This window comes from Petaurus breviceps, unplaced genomic scaffold (genome assembly GCF_028583685.1).
Source record: "Petaurus breviceps papuanus isolate PSGF00001 unplaced genomic scaffold, PetGlider_PUasm1.0 90633, whole genome shotgun sequence".
In the NCBI taxonomy this organism is placed as follows: Eukaryota; Metazoa; Chordata; class Mammalia; order Diprotodontia; family Petauridae; genus Petaurus; species Petaurus breviceps.
The window spans coordinates 4,416,792-4,435,250 of record NW_027187293.1 but is presented as its reverse complement, the minus strand read 5'-3'; the positions used below and the strand labels follow the sequence as shown (position 1 = coordinate 4,435,250).

The 18,459-nt window shown below is 36.9% G+C and overlaps 1 protein-coding gene and 1 pseudogene across 2 annotated transcripts in view; both read left to right on the top strand.

Moving 5' to 3' along the window:
- Nucleotides 1–18,459, top strand: part of CHRM3 (cholinergic receptor muscarinic 3) — a 669,187-nt gene that overhangs the window by 412,150 nt on the left and 238,578 nt on the right. Inside the window, exon 1 of one of the 2 annotated variants that reach the window (XM_069064485.1) lies at nucleotides 5,831–6,132. The exons of the other annotated variant lie outside the window; for it this stretch is intronic. The gene's annotated coding sequence lies outside the window, so the exon portion shown is untranslated. Of the gene's footprint in view, nucleotides 1–5,830; nucleotides 6,133–18,459 lie in introns of those variants that run through there. 2 annotated transcript variants of the gene reach the window in all.
- Nucleotides 2,203–3,466, top strand: LOC138143253 (tubulin alpha-4A chain-like; annotated as a pseudogene).

The following is an 18,459-nucleotide window of genomic DNA, read 5'->3' as shown; positions in this document are numbered from 1 at the left end:
CTTCATGAGACAATACTGTTCATAATCATTCATCATGCTTCTTTATAAGATTTTACAAACAATTTTATACTATTAACTGACATTGGTCACCATATCTCTTCCCTTAGCCAATAAATCAAATGTTTACCAAACGGTGTGCTTTGGGATGCTTTTTAGTCTTCTTATAATTGTTTTTCTAAGTTTTGTATATGTCCTGAGACTTATGGGGTAAGAGATAGAGAAAAGACATAAATTAAATCTTTATCAGAATCTGTGTTCTAGAATTATGACTGTAGAAAATGATCATATTTTAGAAAATTGAAGAGCATTGAAGGACGTGAAGGGTCAAATAATAGTGTATATCTGTATCTATATCTATATCTATCTATCTAATCTACCTACCTATCTATTTTCTAACCAGTCCTAGGTTTTTTCTTGTTGTTTTTTCTTTGATTTTGGATGATAAACATTTGTCAAACAACAGCCACAAAAATAAGTAGGAGTATACATTAAAATCTATTCTTATATTGACATTTGACTGTATTTCTAACCTGTGAAAGACTGGAACCAGAACAGAAGTATTTTCCTATGATGATTGTGTATCTGTAAAAAAAAATATATTTGGTCAGTTTCCAGCATAAGAAACCACCAGCAACACTGGCTTTCTTCTGTTGCCCCTAGGGAAACCCTAAACAGCTCCTATTAAGTAGATGAGATATTATAGGCAATTGAGTGGCACTCAGGGAAAGTTCAAGGAATTTCTATGCCAAAACTTTAATTATTTTCCTTAGTTAACAATTGCACCACATGTCAAATGATGTGGATACAAACAGTTCCCTAAGGGTTAAAAATAATATTAAGGGTTGCTTTTCTAGTACATTGTGAAGACCCTAGTATATTCTGCAACCTGAAGGTGTCCTTAAAGTCCTTTCCCCCCTTATCTTGAACCTGTACCAGAAGAATTGCTTTTGTCAGGGGCAGCTAGGTGGCTCACTGAATAGAGTACCAACCCTGGAGTTAGGAGGACCTGAGTTCAAATTAGGACTCAGACAGTTGACATACTAGATGTGTTACCTTGGGCAAGTCAACCCCAATTGCCTTGCCTTCCCCCCTCAAAAAAAATGTTTTTGTCTCCCTTATGCTGTGTTCTCCAGGTCCTTTAATTTTTAAGATGTATCCTCCTGCCCTGTCCTTAAATCCTTAAACCACATAACTCCCCCTTATCCTGGACTATAAAATTCCTTGTTTCCCCCCACCCTGGATCATGAAATTTCCCGTTTCCCTTATCTTGTGTCTCCTATCCTGTTATCCATCTTCCTCATCCTATCCCTGATCTTTGACCTCCATAAAAAGCTGTGAAACTATATCACCATTCTGAAACCTCTATATAAGAGTAAATCCCGGGGACGGCTAGGTGTAGCAATGAGTAAAGCCCTGGAGTCAGGAGGACCCGAGTTTGGTTTCAGCCTCAGACACTTAACATCCACACAAAAACACTAGCCATGTAATCTTGGGCAAGTTACTTAACCCCAATTGCTCTCCAAAAAGAAAAAAAAAAGAGTAACTCCCTCAAATATCAAGCTCTTACTTATCTTTCTTACTAAGGAGGTCCGTAATGCCTTTACATCAATAAAGCTTCCATTGGCTAAAAAAAAAAGTTCTAAGTGAATTTTTTCACATCTGAACCAGCTATTCCAGTTGGCCCCTCAAAACTAAGATCCAGAATCAGAGTGTGATTTAACTTGTGCAAGTCTATCTTTGTTTCATGGATTTCCATGGCCAGAAAAATAAAGTATCTGATCACCTAGTGTTGACCTCTCTTTAATGATGACTTCTCTCTTTGGTCATCAGAAAGGAGACTGTGGAACGTAAAGATGATGAAAGGAGAAGGGAGGAGAGAGGAGAGGAGAGGAGAGGAGAGGCAGGAAGCAAAGGGGGACAAGGAAATTGTTTATGAGCAGTAAATTTTGTTTCCTTTTGTTTTGCTTTCTTTCATGGTTTACAAATAGAAATTGTTAAATGAAGTAAGAAATGGTTAAATTTGATTTCTTAAGAGTATAGTGTTGAGTTCTCACTGAGATCCATCACGCAGACTCAACATGAGACATTCCGGCCCGGACCCCCACCATGCGTGAATGCATCTCAGTCCATTTGGGGCAGGCAGGTGTCCAGATGGGCAATGCCTGCTGGGAGCTGTACTTCCTGGAACACGGTGTCCAGCCTGATGGGCAGATGCCCAGTGACAAGACCATCGGGGGAGGAGATGACTCCTTCACCACCTTCTTTTGTGAAACTGGGGCTGGCAAGCATGTGCCTAGGGCTGTCTTTGTGGACCTGGCGCCTACAGTGATCGATGAGATCTGAAATGGCCCCTATAGACAACTCTTCCACCCAGAGCAGCTGATCACTGGTAAGGAAGATGCTGCTAACAACTATGCTCGTGGCCACTACGCCATTGGAAAGGAGATCATTGACGCTGTGCTGGATCAAATCTGCACACTGTCTGACCAGTGTACAGGACTCCAAGGCTTTCTGGTATTCCATAGCTTTGGGGGTGGCACCGGCTCTGGCTTCACCTCACTGTTGATGGAATGGCTCTCAGTTGACTATGGCAAGGAGTCCAAGCTAGAGTTCTCCATCTATCCAGCCCCCCAGGTTTCTACAGCTGTGGTAGACCCCTAAAACTCCATCCTGGTGACCCACATCACCCTTGAGCACTCAGATTGTGCCTTCATGGTGGACAATGAGGCCATCTATGACATCTGTTGCTGAAATCTAGACATCGAACATCCCACCTACACCAACCTCAACCGTCTCATCGGCCAAATTGTCTCCTCTATCACAGCGTCTCTTTGTTTTGATGGTGCCCTTAATGTGGACCTCACAGAGTTCCAGACCAACTTGTTGCCCTATCCTCGAATCCATTTCCCCCTGGCAACCTATGCACCTGTCATCTCTGCTGAGAAGGCCTACCACGAGCAGTTCTCCGTATCCGAGATCACCAATGCCTGCTTTGAGCCAGCCAACCAAATGGTGAAGTGCGACCCTCGTCATGACAAATACATGGCCTGCTGCCTGCTGTACTGTGGCGATGTGGTGCCCAAAGATGTCAATGCTGCCATCGCGGCCATCAAGACCAAACAAAGTATCCAGTTTGTAGACTGGTGCCCTACTGGCTTCAAGGTTGACATCAACTACCAGCCACCCACTGTGGTTCCTGGTGGGGATCTGGCCAAGGTACAGAGCAGTGTGTATGCTGAGCAACACAACAGCCATTGCAGAAGACTGGGCTCGCCTGGACCACAAGTTTGACCTGATGTATGCTAAGAGGGCATTTGTGCACTAGTATGTAGGTGAGGGCATGGAGGAGGGAGAGTTCTCTGAACCTCAGGAGGACATGGAAGCCCTGGAGAAAGATTATGAGGAGGTGGGCATCGACTCCTACAAGGATGAGGATGAGGGGAAAGAGTAGAGAGGCCACCTGAAGCCATTTTACTGTTTGTTGCAAAATCCTTTCAAAATAAACAGAGTCTCTGTGTTTTGAAACTAAAAACAAAAAAGAGTATAGTGTTATGGGATCCTAGAACTGACCAACAAATGAACTAATAGACTCTGAGATAAACATTCAAGTTGTGAGTGGTGGTGGAAAGGGGGTGTTCACCATTACATTTTGTTTCCTTAAAACCTGAATTGTTCTCTTTGGGTTTTCTAGCTTATACTTTGCTTATGTTGTATCTTTTCTTCTCTTGTATTGGTACTTGTTGGTTAGGATTCTTTAGTGACTTGTTCTTGTTCAGTTGTGATCAACTCTCTTGATTCCATTTGGGGTTTCCTTGGGAAAGATACTGGAGTGGTTTTCCATATCCTTCTCACTTTACAGATGAGGAAACTGAAGCAAACAGTGATAAGTGACCTGCTGTAGCAGCAAGCACCCCAAGCGCGTCCTCAGGGTTTGCTGCCCACAGGTTCTTGGATCTGCTTTGTTAAAGGAAAGCAACTCAAAATGGGTTAACAAGCTTACTTTAATCAGTCAGACATATATCATTTACCTTGTTCAGGAGAAAAGGTCAGCACCCCGAACCTCAAAGTATACAGGCATAATTATCAAGACAGAAACATCAAGTAGACAGATTTCCAAACTGTCCAACCATTACATCCATACCCAGTCAACATCTGGGTTTCAACATCTGGGTTTTTTCAAAGCCGGGGGACTCTGAACAACGGCTTCCCAGAATTCAGATCAAATCACAGAACACTTCTCAAAGTGAGTCCCAAAACAAAGCTACACCATCAGGGCTTATATAGCCTTCTCCTGGCTCAGAGAATGTAACAACCTTATTGACTCACTGGCCAATCAAGAAGTATCTACTGAAAAACAAGCCTCCCACCCCAGGCTTCAGGTGCACTTTAGCCTAGGGGCAGGGAAGATCTTTAAATTTGCATTTCCATTACACCTGCCCAGGGTCACACTGATAGTAAGTGTCTGAGACCAGATTTAAACTCAAGAAGATGAGTATACCTGACTCCAGCCACAACACTATGCCACCTCGCTGCCTCTGAAGTGACTTACTTCTTTCAGTTTCATTGATTGGCAATAATCTATATGCCTCCATTAGCTTTTCCAAGGCATCTCAATGCAAAGGATCTCAGCTCCTGCAACACTAATTTGGAAATAGCAAAATAAAATACAATTCACATTTGCACAAGAGTGGAAGGATTACAAAATATTTTGTTCATGATGTCACTTCTTTGGTAGAGGATGAAAGAATTATCATCCTTTACAAATGAGAAAACTGACACTCTGAGAAGTAAAGTGATTTGCTTAGGGTTACACAGCTATTCAATATTTTCCGTGGGGTTCAATATCATCACCCAACTCCAGGTCTAGCACTTTGCCTCTTTAACCCACTCCTTCTAACATAGGAAAATTGATTGTTATCAACGTGAACTTGATAATAAAGGTGGCAGGGGTCTTAAATACATCCTCTCAAATTATGTCAATCTTTAACCAATTGATGCATAGAGGTATTCTCTGCTGAAATACAAACTACAGAGGTGAAACATGCCATGTGGCTCATTGAACACTACACAGAAGGTAACTGAAGTGTATATTTTCCAATTGCAATTGGAATTTTAAGTGAGTGGAAGGGAATAAACTGAGCTTGGAATCTGGAATAAATGCAGCTTGGAATGTGTCCTAGAGATCAAGGTTTATACAAGAGCTGTACAAACCTCTCAGAGTGAAGCATGACACAAGGTGAAAGTTTCCTGGCTTCCCAGTGTCAGATTTAGATTTCTCTTATTCTAGGGCAGAACTATTTGACAGGGAAAGGGTAGGGAACAAAGCTGAGTCATTTTGAAAGATGAAAGTGAGTGGTGATAACCTATATAATAATCAATGATTGGCCACTAGTATCTGAGTAGCTGTGTATACCCTGGCAGGGATTTATTTTTTTAGTTATGATGATGTCCAAAAAAACCATTAATCAACTCTCTACTTTTGCTTTCCCATGGTTCCTTTCTCCATAGCTCCAAGAACCTTTAAATATGAGAAATAATAGTTACAGCAAAATGAGGAAAGGGGGCGGGGGAAGCAAAATGGGGGAAAAAAAGATCAGCTGTCTGTAGCTCAGGAGTAACTTGTGGTTTCAGTTCTACCACCTTGTTTTCAAAGCTGAATGAACTGTTTGATCACAATTTTTAAAGGACAGGACAGATCCAGGCGCCTTTCCTTCATGTTTCACCTTCTTTCTGTGTAACAATCTAACAAGGGTAGTAAAACTGGAGAGGGATTTGTGAAGAGGACAGGAATTTGTAGCTGAGGATCCACAACAGGTGCTAGCTAACAATCCACTTGTTTCAAAGGTAAGTTTGAGTTCACGGACTAAGCGAGAAGACACCTGCTCTGAAGGAGGTTTCACATATGCTTTGTGGTTTAGAGGAGCTGAGACGTCCTCCCATTGGAGCCTTTGAGCTCTTCAAGATCTGAACAAATCCATAACCAGACATGCACCATGCTAAAAATCTTTGGAGAAGCGACGGACAGTAAAAGATGGGAACCCTGAGAGGGGTGTTGAGTTACAGCCAAAGCTTTAATAGAGGAAGCCTTTAAAATCATGGAATAGAGGAAATGGACAAGATCCAGAAAGTCAGGTAACATTGGACTGGAACTTAGATTTGGTTGGTTGATTGTGTGGAGTTCTTCTGGTGGGAGCTATCGATTCATTACTACACATTTCACTTTACTCTGTATCTCTGTGGCTTAGTTATTAGTTTGGTATCATGTGAAACTAAGATTGTGCCCCTTAATTTGGCAAATATTTATTTACTTGGCAGTGAATGACCTTGCAATGTTTATAGTTTCATTGGTTGTTCTACAATGTTTACTGTATCCACTGTTCAGAGCTTTCTGTACACTGATCCCTGGATTAGTCTCAAAGTAAGCTGATTTTTATCAAGCCACTGGGTAATTCTGACCATTCCATCTGACAATTTTTAGTACTCTAGCATGGCAGCTGACCTGTATATGTGCAGGATTACTGTGTCATCATCTCCCAGAAATGCCTTTGATTGTGAACACACTTTCAGCATGTGTCCATTGAAGGTAAGAGGCAAAGAAGAATTGGGATCTGCTCTTGGAAAAAAAGTTAAATAAAGTAGGTTGGCTATAGCAATACTGCTGTTTCTTCAGAGGAATTTGTCAGCTCTGTGTAGAAACAAAAGTTCTTTAAGGAACAAGTGCATTATTGAACAATATCCTTCTGTAGCAACCTTGTTTTTTTTTTTTTTTCAAAGCCTCAACCACATCCTTCCTGTAGCCTGTGGGAAAACTGTGTTATTTGTATTGTATTCTGTGCATATTCAGAGCAGATTGTGTGTATTTCCACAATAAAAGGATATTGTCTTGTGTGAAAGGCAGCAGCAGTGGATTGCTTCTAAATACTTTTGTTTTAGGATGAGGATCAGCAGGATTTTTTTTTAAGCTCTGAACCAGAAACTGATTCCTTAAAATAAATATAGTAGGATCCTTTTATAACAATGGTATAGGAGGAAAAAATGGATACTCATCAACTGTTCTACATCTATGTTTTAACTACCTTTAGTTGTGGTTTCAGGAGAACATAATATTTGACCTACAGCTAAATTAACAATTCAGACTAATATTACCAAAAAAAAAAATTGAGATATTTAGTACTACTGGTAAGTAGAATCCAGAATAGAGGCAGGTGAAGTTAATGCCACACATAAGCTCAAGTATAAACATATTTGTGGTGAAAATGGAATAATTTCCCTTCCTTTTTTGTTTTTATATGTTTGGTAGATTTTTATTGTCATTTGTTTTTTACTTTCACCATTCCCTTCTTGCCAACCTTTTAGCAAAGTATATTGTGTGCTATTCTTATCTACAATTTTTCTGCTATTGGATGAATTTTTTTTCATTTTCTTTTTTTTTCATTTTTCATTTTCATAGATATGCCAGAATATAAAATAAGGTTTACACCTTTCATGGGAGGAAGTGGGGGAGGGGGGGAGGGCGACGACAACAGACATTTCACTCATTGGAATAAGGATAATGAACAAAAATAAGATTCCCATGGCATTCATTTGTTGTTATCCTAGAGCAAAAGAATTTACTCATAGTTTTCAGAGCATAATTATGTAGAATTTGTAATGTTTTCATATGTTTTCAAATGGTCCTCTCCTATCGTGCTTTAAAAATCTTTGTCCTTCATTCTGTACTTATAAGATGGCCACAGAATGTGTACTTGGGGAATCATGAACCAATTTCACAGATTCTTATTTTTTTTTATTGCAGTGAAATACCAAAAGAGTTAGTTTGTTAAATGGAAACCAAAATACTACATATAATTTAGAGATTCTGATGATCATTTTCTTTTGGCCACTTTATTTGCACAAATGAAAATTACTACTAATCCTTTAGGCTTATTTGAATATGCTTTTATGGATAAGTAGAATATTCTGGATTGAATTACAAATGGAGGTTTTCTTCAAGAACAATGTGCATTTTAAAAATAATATTTTCTTTAGTTATACATATCTGAAAATGGATTTTTCAAGAAGCACTCACTTAAGACATCACTCTCTAGGAACAAATTCAGTTTTTGTGGGTCCTGTAAAATATTTCATAGTTTTGATTTTAGTGATAAACTTAAAAGAGAGATTCACTTAAGTTATTTAGAATATGTCAGATGAATAAATTATAAACATCTAATGCTTGTGAGTCTTTCCACTGGAGACTCAGTGGAAGATTTATGAAAGAGGTTTTTCTTTGAATTATTGTAAGAAAAAGATACTGTCCACTTCTATGAGTGAAATTCATCTTAGATGGATTGTTGAATATAGATAATGTGATTGATGGCAAATGCAAGAGAAATGTCCTTATCCAATTTAGCTTATAATATTAGTCACCTCTTCCTCTACTCAAATACCTCCTTAATTCTGAATCCTAGTTATTTCCAAGATTTATAAAAGCATTTGGATTAAATAACTAGATACCATTTATAAGACTTTTTTATTGAACCATCGTAAAATTTTATTCATTTTGTTGCATAATCACAAATTGCTTTCTGAAATGGTTGTGCCAATACATATCTCCACCAACAATACATTATACCCATCATCCCACAATGCCTGCAACATTGATAATTGTCATTTTTTGTCATCATTGCTAATTTTCAGGATGTGAGGTGAAACCTCAGGGTTGTTTTGATATATATTTCTCCTATTACTAGTGGTTTGGAGTGTTTTTTCATGTGGTTGTGCTAAATGTTAATAATGTTTAATATATAAAAATAATAAAAATAGGAACAAGAAAATGAGCTCAATATCATATATGCTTTATAGTGGAATCCCAAAAATAAGAAAACAAATGTCATACCATCTGACATGACAACAAAAGATATCAGAGATGACAAAACACTGGATTCAGAAATTCTGCATTCTGGTCCCAGAATGTGTGGGTTGCTAATATGTGTGACTTTGGGCATGACACCTTTTCATTTAAATCCTTAGTTTCTTCATCTGTAAAATGAAGGTGATAATATGTACTCTACCTTTCCAAAGCTGTTGTGAATATCAAATGAGATAATAGAACTATATTGTAACGTAAAGCTCTCCATAAATGTAGACCCTTGCTATTATGTAGGGACCTTTTCTCTATCTTCAAAGAATTCACAAGTTTTCTAGAAGAAGAGGCCTTACATATATGAAATAATTAAGGGTCAATGCAAAATAGAATATAATTAAGTGTTCATATGCATTGTACAGATGATGAATTCTGTGGACAGCAGAGATTGTGGGGTAAAAATGTTATCAGAATATGAGAGCAGATCCAGGCTTCCTGGAGGAGGTGGTATTTGAAATGGTTCTTGACAGATAGGTACAAGTTTGAAAAGCCAAAAGGAGGAAAGACCTATTAAAAGTTGTAAGCCATCTCAGACCATAAAGTCATAGAAGGAATTAGCAAGAATTAACTTACCCGGTCATAGGCACAATTTTGGTTCAAAGGATAAGCATTAAAATTTAATGAAACTTATTTGATGTTCATCTGTGTAGATCATTCATTTTCTTTAATGTTCCAGCCAAAGTCTGTGGAGGAATGTTAGCATTCGTTTATGCAAAACACTTTTAAAAGATGTAGTCACCTGGAAAATGCTAGGGGAAAAAAAGAATGAAACCAATTGTTTTTCTCTCTTATGAAATCTGTTTTTCTTTGAATTAGTTCAACTAAATAACTATCAGGGAATTTAAAAGGAATGTTTTAGGGAAACAATCACTGATGTTAAAAAATACATCATAGTAGACTTCTTCTTGGTCAGTTCATCATCTAATACTATTTCCATTGTCTGTGAAGCACAAATCCTAAGCAATTTCCATGAATTTTGGTAGTAAAAGAACTCTACTTCTCACAGGATACTGTCATTATTAATGTCTTCTATGGACAAATGTTAATAATTTAGCTTTTTGAGAATAGATATGGGTGTGTTTATGTGTGCCATTCATTCAACAAAAATTAAGTCAAACACAACTGAAGCAACTTATTGTCTGTCAGAGAACCCTACATGTAAGAGTTGCTTAATTCACTTTAAGTAATTGAACAAAAAAACTCCACAGTTCTCATTCTACCAGTGTTGGACCTCTAAAATAGTACTTCTCAACACCCACTTCTAGGTTGCCATTTCTAAGCTTTGGTCAGTAAAATAACCAACCTTGCTCATAGGTGTATAATAAGAACCAGTAAAATTCTGAATGGAGGTTTAAGAAGCAAAATAAAACTGCATGGATTTTATGACTACTGTTGGAACTAATGAGAATTTATTTTCTCATTTTGAAATTTTATTTCTGTATTTTGGACTATTATTAAAGGGTTGAAATTACTGGTAGTCTAACCTCTGGAGAAGTCATGTGTCAATTCTATTTGATTGTTGTTCTATATAAAATTTTTGAAAATCTGTCAATATGCAAATCAAAATTACATTAATGATACACTATGTTTTTGCTTTCTTATGTATGTAGATGTGTGCATATTTACATATATACTATATAACTAGATATAAATGTGTGTGTTTGTACACATTGTGAGAGAGCAGTGTGGTAAGATCTGGAAGTGGGGGAATCTTCTCCATTTTTATGCCCTTATTTTGCATCATTTCATATATCTTAATCTCTTTAAATGTCTGTTTCCTTTTTTCTTACATTACTGTATTTTTCAATCACATTCATATACCACAACTTATCCAAACATTGCTCAATTGATGGGCATCCTTCAGGTTACAGGTTCTTTCTGGTATGCCACACTGCCTTTCAATCATATGACTGAATAATCTCTTTAGCATGTCACAACACTGGTTTATTGCTTAAATACTATCTCTTTTATTTTGTTTGTTCATTTATTTTAATGAAATGATGCAAATTCAATGGAATAAACAGTATACTGAGAATCAAGAGGTGGTAGCTTTACCCTCAATCCATCATCAAACTGAATTTGTAACCTTGGACATGTGCCTGTCTTAGTTTTCCCTTCTATCTAAATAGGAAGGGTAGTCAATTTTTGCTTACCTCTTACTGTTTGTAGGTGATGTGAGCATTAATTAATAATGAGATAAAAGAGCTCTGAGATTTTGCTGACAATAAGAAGCAAAAGTTCAAAACTCTAGCCTCTAATACAGGTAATTCCTCCTGTGAGTTCAATTTCATCATTTTGAATCATAATTGTTATTCTTCCTCTCCTTCCTGCAATCCCCATAAGAATGACTATTAAAATGTTCTCTCATTTCAAATGACTGTTCCATAATTTCTTTGCCAATTGAGCCCTCTGAAGTTCCTTGCTCTCTCTGACCTTTTATGGTATCACCAATTGTTTAAAAGTCTCCGTTTAATTTTAAAGAGCTTTTGTGCTCCTTTTCTGTGATGCTTATTATAGGTTTTGAATCATGTACTATAAAAAGTAGTTAGCTGTATGTGCTTTTATAATGAAAGTAATTTAATTGGGCACTCTGTCTCCACAGATCAGCAAGGGTCAGAATGATTTTTTTAAGAGTACATGAGAGAAGTATTATGCAAGGAGAAAGCATAGCATTTTGCTCTCAGCAGTGAATTACGTATGTTTCATTAACATCAATAGAGTGCCTAAAATCCCTTGTAAAGACAAACTTATCTGATCAATACTTTCAGTATGCATTCTAGACCAGGGTCTTGGCAACTCTCTTACACCCACATATATTGTTTTTGTAGGATATGGCCCAGAAGGGCCCAAGGACATGTTAATCACACTAAGGAAACTGTATCTCTTTACTATATAAACTAGGTTATTTATTGTGCCTTGACTTTACTTTAAAGCCTCTGTGCTTTACTACCTCAGTACATTTGCTTACATTTGGACTCTACCTTCCCTGTTTATGGTTTACTTTCTACAATTGAGGTCTCCACTTTTATTTTACTTTCTTCAAATTTCATTATTTAACCACCCCTACTTTCTCAAAAGTTACCAGTTGTCAAATCTAATTGCGTTTTCTCAATCCTCATCCACTTGGACTATTGGAAGCCTTTAACAACACTGCCAACCACTCTAGTCTTCTTGATATTGTCTTTTCTCTAAGTTTCTGCTGTACCATGCTTTCTTGGTTCTTTTCTTACTAGTTTGAACTTTCCGCAGTCTCCTTTGTAGTATTTTTCATATATACTAAACATAGATGAACCCAGGACTCTATCCATAGACCTCTCTTCTCCCTTTATACTAATTCGCTTAATGATCTCCGCACTTTCCATGTATTTAATAGTTATCTCTATGCTGATGACTCTTAAATTTTCTTATCCATTCCTAGACTAGGCCTCCAGTCTCACATTTCCATTATTGGTCATCTTGAATTGAATGACCTGAAAACATTTTAAATTCAACATGTCTAAAACAATATTATCTTTTGTTTTATTTATCTATTATCTTTTTTATTTATCATTTATTTATTTATCTATTATCTTTACCAAAAATCCTTCCCTCCTCCTAACTTTACTATTACTGTTGTTAGTACCAGAATTCTAACAGTAATTCATGCTTCCAACCAAGTTGTCATCCTTGACTCCTCACTCTCTCTCATCCCCCCCCCCCACATATTCAACCTATTTCCAAGTCTTATTGATTTTACTTTTGTAACAGCATCCATATATGCCCTCTTCTCTACTCTGACTGCCACCACCCTGGCACAGGCTGTAATCATCTCATATTAGATTTTTGTAATAGTCTAGAGGCTGGTGTTCCTGGGCCAAGTCTCTCCCCACTTGCATTCATCTTCCACTCAGCTGTCAAATTAATCTTCCTAAAGTACAGATCTGACCATACCCATTCAGTAAACTCCAGTGGTTCCCTGTTACTTCCAGGATCAAATATAAAATCCTTTTTGATTTTCAAAGCCCTTAATATCCTGCCTTCTCACCACTCTAGTCTTTTTGCATGTTGCTCCCATTCTTCCACCTCCTCCCCATACATTTTCTTAACAATCTAGTGATACTGATCCACTTACTGTTCCTTGCACAAGATACTGCATTTCCTAACTCCAGGCATTTTCACACACTGTGCCCCATACCAGGAATTTTCTTCATCCTCATCTCTACTTTCTAACTTCCTTGACTTCTAAAATCCTACCTTTCTTCCTTTCTTGATATTCCTTAATGCAAATGCCTTCTCACTGCTCATTTTTCTCCAGTTTATATGTGTGTGTATGCATATGTGTGAATATGTGGATGCATATATACATATATATAATTTTTGCATAGTTTAATGCATGATGTCTCTCCCATTAGACCGAACTTCTTAATAGAAATGACTATTTTTTCCTTTTTTTTAATTTTTGGTTTGCTTTTGCCTTTCTTTGTATTCCCAGTATTTAGCACAATGTTTGGCACATAGAAAGTAGTTAATCAGTATTTGTTGACTGAATGACTGATCTACTCATGACTTTCCCTCATGCAAATAATTTTATCTGTTCACATACACCCATATTTCAAAGGTGCTAGATGGTGTGGTGGATATAGTGCTAGACCTGGAATCAAGGAGACCTTAGTTCAAATCTGGCCTCAGACATTTATTAGCTATGTGACCTTGAACCACTCACTTAACTATTTGCCTCTTCTATAAATTAAGATAACAGTGTACCTACCTCCCAGAGTTGTTATGAGGATCAAATAATATATCATCATTATCATTATCAACTATATTACCATTATTATTATATTAATTGTTGGCTCACCAAAGAAACCTCCAAATCTCCAATTCCCAAATTAGAATTGATTTATCCTGCATTTGATTAAATTTATTTTCTGTTTATCAACTTATATTCTCTGTTCCTCCTACTATATTGTAGAGAGGAACTATTTGTTATTTGTCTTTGAATCTTACCCAGGACTTAGGGGGTTACACGTGACCATTGCTTAGTATCTCAGAAAAAAAAAATTCTTCCCTGCTATTTGAGGGGATGTGACAGTAAAGATGATTTTTATAATTTACTTTCTTTTTATCCTAATGACCACAAGATTGTTGGATAAGCCACCATGCCTCCCATTGATATCTCTGTCATCTTTTATTCTTCCATTGTGCAGACAGATATTGTCATCCTATTAAAATTAGTGTTCTTTAACTTTAGTTTTCTGTATTACATTCAGTTCAAATTAGGTTGGATGTTATGTGATAAGATAATGATTCAGAACAAAATTCTGTTTGAGTGCAGTCTAACATATCAATTAGGACATGTCTCCTGTGTGCCTGAATGACCCTTGTGGGAGGTAATGTGGCCATAAGGGTGAGGGGAAAAAAAGAACTGCTCCTGAGCACACTGCAGGACTGTTCTTAGACCTCTCTGACTCATAGTGTAGCACTGAACAAGGCATTTAGTGGCACGATGCCTGTCTTTTAGAAGGGCATAAGAATTGCTCACACAAGTGTTAAAAAAAAATCACCTAGCAAAATAATTGAAATAATCTCAAGCTAAATTCTACATATTATAGTAAAAGTCTATATGATGGTTTTTAGATTATAAGACTGTTACTTTCCAAGTTAACTAGAAATGATGCTAAAATCCCTAACTCTAGGTCCCTTCCCTCTGAGCCCATGTTGTTGGTTGTAAAAAAAAAAAAAACTTCTTGGAAGAACCTGCTCTCTTTTGTGATACCTCTTAGCAAAAACTGCCTCTCACTTTGGTTGAGTCCGTTTCAGTTCAGTCTTCTTATTTCTTAGCAGCAATTAGGGGATTAATATTTCAAAAGTTATTTGTTTTTAATATTTCTTCTTCATAGTTAACCTGTGATGGTTCTGTTTTAGCTCACCAAACAGCTCACTATTGATATATGTTTTTGTAGTCAAAATATGGCACTAATGTGTGTGGGGAAAACATTATATACTTTGAAAGACTATTTGAGCTTATTTTAGATTACAGCAAGTGTATTTCCTTTTTTTGAGGCAATACACTTTACATTATTCTTGATAAGTATGGTTGCCTTGTACGACAGCAACCACAATAACAACTGTAAAAAAGGAGATTATCAGATACATTTTGTCTTCAGCCTTTGAGAGGAAGGTCTCATCTCCCCCCACTCATGAAAGTCTTTCTTTGTTCTTTTCTGCATAGGCGCAAGCTGACTCAAATCTAAGATTCTGTGATGCTTAGAGGCTTGATCTTCTAACTTTCTGAAACTCACAAGGTTCAAACCTCTTTAATCTTCACTCAAAATGAAAGAACAAGCACCAAAGCAGGCAAAGGGAAGATATGTATTGTTACGAGCTCACAAGTAGCTTTACTGTATAGAAAGTTCAAGGTATCTACCGTTACTGCATTTTTTTCTCATTGACACTGGACACTGGCATATTTTCAAGGCACCTCAATTCTGGCTACCCAGTCAATCAAAATGGCTTTTCCTAACTGTATTTAGTAGACTAACCATGTAGTTATGGAAAATCTATGTACATTGGTCTCTCCAAAGCTATTACATTATATATCGTATTCCAGAAGCAGAATCCCCACCCTCTCCATGTGGAAGATGACCTCAAAGGCAATCTCTACATATGACAATTCTCATGATACAACTAATTACTAAAGTCCTGCTATGTACTAAGTACTGTCCTGGGTGCTAGAGATAAGAAAACAAAGTGAAATGGCAACATTCCTCCTCTTCCCTCCTCAAGGAGTTCATATTATCTCACTAAAAGCTCATCACTGCACTGATTACTTATAAACAAGAAATTCAGTCAGTAAGAGAATATCAGAGTAGAAAAGATTCACAGTAGCCATTTAATCCAACCCGTTCCTGAAAAAGAATATCCTCTATTGAATGACTGGAACATACTAACTCATACCTGAAATTCTAATCTGTGATCTATGCCTAACAAATCTAAATCCAAACTTGTATAAATTTCTTGAAATAGAGCTCTGGAAAACCAGGCTTGGGATACAAATGGAGATACTTGACTATGACTTAAACCCAAATCACTCTGACTCTCCCCAATTAGCCAATAATAAGTCCCAGCCCAAGCCTTCTGTTGGTCATTGTTTGGGTTTTGCTGTCTCAGAGTGCCTGTAAATAGCAATTGTTTCTGTTCTTGTCAGAAATCTTGAGGGACTTCCCTACCTAGATTGATTTTTTTTTTTTAGGTAAAATGCGTCATCTTTTGGCTTCATTTCTTATCTAGCCTTAATCACTGAATGAGTGTTGCCTCAGACAAACTGAGATAGGGAAAGACCATAGCTTATAGAAAACAAGGTCTTGCACTGCATCCAGGGCCATCTCTAGTCACCCTGATCTAGGTTTTGCCACTAGACCCAGGCCACTCTGAAAGAGAGAATGAGGCTGATGACTTTGCCCAGTCCTGCCTCGATTACATGCAATTTGCTTGCAAGCCAAGACATCACCTTCCTGATATCTTTTGTCCCCTTCAGGAATCAAGGACAAACAACAAACAACATCACCAGCCTTTACTTAAACACCTCTCATAAGGTCTCTCATGAATGTGCTCCCAAGACAGCATATTCTGCTTTTGCATAGCTGTAATTGTTAGGAAGTTTGGGGGGTTTTTTTGTTTGTTTTTTTTCCTTACATGCCAGTTTTGATGTAAGGAATTTTGGAAGTGTGTGTTTATGTGTGTGTGTGTGTGTGTGTGTGTGTGTGTGTGTGTGAGAAAGAGAGAGAGAGAGAGAGAGACAGAGAGAGAGAGAGAGAGAGACACAGAGAGAGAGACAGAGAGAGACAGAGACAGAGACAGGGACAGGGACAGGGACAGAGAGAGAAGGTTAAACAGATATATGGAGTCCAAAATAATGTTTGGGAATTTTGTATATTCTTCTAGTAAAAATTTCCTCTTTTTAAAATCTGTTGACAGGTAGCACTTAGATAATTTATAACATTTTACTTTGGGTTTTAGATTCAAATAGGACTTTAGAAGACTTTTTTAACTTATAAAATAAGCTATTATGGTTGCTTAAAAAATCTAGGATATTTATCATGCACTGAAATAAATTAGTTTACTAGAAAATGATAGCACAAAGCTGAGAATAAGATAATAGAATTATCCATATATGCAGTGGCTTACACTTTTAAAACAAAAGAGGAAATGACCTACATTTCTGTCTCTTGAAGAAATCATCTGCCCAATTCCCATACTGTTGAATTTTCTTTTTAAAGGAACGAAAAATTCTTCCTTTATTCCTTTCCTTCATTATCATTCAGAATGATCAACTGCAGTACAATATTGGCAACCTTTAGCTATCAAATTTTGTAGCTGCCCAATATGACACTTTTTCATCTGTAAGAGACTTAAATGCCTCACTATCAAGGTTATATTCCCTAAGGTTCAGGAAATTTTGAAGCAGTGTTTCTTGTAAGGGTTGAAAGGTTTTCAGCCTCCTCCTACCCATTAATGATTTACATGGTGGTGGTAATAACATAAACCAATATCTCAGTAAATCTAATTCAGCTAATATTTTGTAGTTGCTCTGTAGTTGTAGTTCTCAGCTTCATTTCATGTGAAAATTTGTCCTTATTTCCCTGCGCATTCTCAAATGTGTGCAAAGTGACTCCTCATTTGCCCAGATCCCAGTGTTGTTCTAACCATTTGTGATTGGATAACAATAATAAATGTTCAAATCAATTCACTGAAGACATAATTTTGCTTTTGTATTCTATACAGTGGAAATGATCCATGTATTGCTTCTTTTATTGCCTTTGTCACACCAACAAACAATCCTAATTAAATACATTATAGTACAGTAGGGAAAATGTTGATTTGGGGATCAAAGGACCTGAGATCAAATTCTGGATTAGCCACTTCTACTTTTGTGACCTTAATCTAGCCACCACCTTCCAGCTCTTTAACTTGGTATACTATGATCCTATTTAAATTGACTATGAAGAGAAGAACCCTTTTAAACAAATTTTCTTGAGAAGATCTGTATGGATCATGAAGAAAGGAAAAAAAATATTGATGAGTAGAAGGAAACATGTAGAGCCCTCTTTGTAGGGTGGGATGGATTCTAGAAAAAAAAATTTCCTACAAATGTATCAAAGTATACTGTGACTTGATAAAAACATGAGAAATGTTTCTCAACATATTTTTCACTAAAGAAAATTCTTTGTTTAGAAGGGTTCTTCTTTTCACAGTCTATTTAAATAGGATCATAGGATATCAAATGTAGAACAAAGAACATATGCTGTTTTATAATTATTTTTACTCAATTCAAAATTAGTTTCCAGAATGACTTGATCAATTCATTGCTCCACTAACAGTGTGTCAATGTACCTGCCTTCTCTCATTTCCTCTAACATTTTTCATTTGTTTTTTTAAACATTGCCAATCTGAAAGGTAGGATTGTTTTAATTTTTAAGTCTCTACGTGTGATTTGGAACATATTTCCATATGTCTACATATAGATTGGATTTCTTCCCTTAAGAACTTCCTGTTCATACTCCTTTTACCACTTT